The following is a 2,242-nucleotide window of genomic DNA, read 5'->3' as shown; positions in this document are numbered from 1 at the left end:
GAAACATATCAAAAGATTCATTTTTATTTCTAAGTAGATATACTTTAGAGTATCTAGAGAAATCATCAATAAAAGTTACATAATAATTATGACCACCTCTGGTCATAGTTTGCTTTAAATCTCCTACATCTGTGTGAATTAAACTCAACAATTCTGATTCTCTAGAACAGGTGAACATGTTTTCTTGGTTTGCTTATATTCTGCACAAATTTCACATTTACTCATGAATGTATTACTGCTAGAAATCAAACCAAGTTGTTGTATTCTTTTTAATATAAGCATTACTAACATGTCCTAGTCTAGCATGCCATAAATCAAAAGAATCAATCAAGCAGAAGAACTAGCATTCATTGATAATTTCAGCAACATTGAGAACAAAGAGACCATGATTACAATAGCACTTTCCCTGAAAATTATTATTTTTGGCCATTACAACCTTATCAGATTCAAATAACACTTTCACCCCCACTTTTCCTAACAATTCCGTAGAAACTAGGTTGCTTCGAATGTGAAGAATATTAAGTACGTCATTTAATGCCAAAGTCTTGTCAGATGTTAGCTTGAGAAGGATTTTGCCTTTGCCCAGAATAGAAGCAGTTCATAAATCACCAAGATAGACTGTTTGTTCCCCTTCTTGAACTTGGGTATAGGACCCAAAAGCATCTTTGTTTGCACAACTAGTAGCACCAGAGACTATCACCCATTCTTTCATATTGGCCACAAGGTTTACTTGAGAAATGACCGCAACAATTATGTCATCTTCTTCCACCAAATTTATATTTGGTTTAATAGGATTGGCATTTCTCCCCATCCTCTTTCTGCATTGAGGCATATGGTGGCCTAGTTTGCCACATACAAAACAATTACTTTTCTTCTTAAAAGTGAGGTTATTAGGTTTAGGCTTCAAATCATGTTTCTTTTCATACCTTTTATTAGGCTTGTTTGGCTTGTCTTGCAGCAAGTTGGCATTGGTAGTAACCTCCTTTCCTTTGGCAGCTTTTCACTCCTTCCTATTGGTGTCTTTAATTAATGAGAGCATATGTAACCCCATGTATATCTAGAACTGAGAAGACTCATTCTTGCCACCTCTTGAAGTTGTCTCCATTAAAAACTTCAATTTTGAAAATGTAAGGAAATGGTTTGGCATACGAAACAGTAGACAATAGCGGCATAGCAGAAATGGCAGGACCACCATTTGCAGCAGCAAAAGTGAAACCACCAATGGCTGGAACAACATCAGAATCAGCGGCAGCATCAACAACATCAACAACATCAACAGGAATGTTTCCAACTCGAGTAGCCATGACTTATCCTTGAGAATGTTGTAATATTGAGGCTTGAACTATTAGGTGAAAACTAAGATTTATAGCTTGAGGCGTGTTATCACTGTCCTCAAGGTTCAATTCGCCGACAACACCAACGATAAAATTAGCACAGCGTATCCTCCAGGATTTAACAAACTCTTATATATAAAATAGGATCAAGAACAACAGATAAAGATAGAAGAGCAACACAGGTGTATGAAGAAAGGCTGAAAATGTAAAAGAGAGTTAGATTTTTCCTTATCTTATCTTCTTAGATATTTTGAGATCTCTTATATATCTCTCACTAACAAGTAGTTTTGAAATCTTAAGAACCCACGTTCACAAAATCAAGTTGTTAGAGTGATAATAGGGGTACATAAGTAATAGAGGAAAATAGCTTTACTAAGTCAATATTGGACTAATTCCTTTTTGAAATATCCTTATCCCTTACAACAGAACCTACGCCCTCAGACAAGGCTGAAAAAATATACTACATGACAGAAAAATGATAGCTTGGTCAGTGCTTGAGTTTTGAACAACATTATAACTTGTATTGGTGATGAGATTATGTATTATGAGAGAACTAAGGGGATGTCCCAATGTGATACATATAGTCGAGAAGAATACAACCAACATTTTGCAAATCCATTAACAGATTGCCATTTTACATATGGTTGATAGCACACTTGCATAATATTATTCAGCTCTTAAATCTGTCTTTGAAAGATTGAATGCTTATCGCCCAGTTTGTGCATGCGAGAGTTAGAAGAAATTCCAACAAGAGCATATGGTCGGTCATTTTCTAATTGGTCTGGCATCCGCTTATCATGCAACGAAGGATCAGATATTGACCTCTCACTAGATCCCTATCTTGGCAGAAGTTTATTGGAGACCAAGTAGACTATCTATCTGTGTAGCATCTTTAGAATCCCAAACAT

Source organism: Dioscorea cayenensis, chromosome 17 (genome assembly GCF_009730915.1).
Source record: "Dioscorea cayenensis subsp. rotundata cultivar TDr96_F1 chromosome 17, TDr96_F1_v2_PseudoChromosome.rev07_lg8_w22 25.fasta, whole genome shotgun sequence".
Taxonomy (NCBI): Eukaryota; Viridiplantae; Streptophyta; class Magnoliopsida; order Dioscoreales; family Dioscoreaceae; genus Dioscorea; species Dioscorea cayenensis.
Note: the sequence above shows the minus strand (reverse complement) of the source record.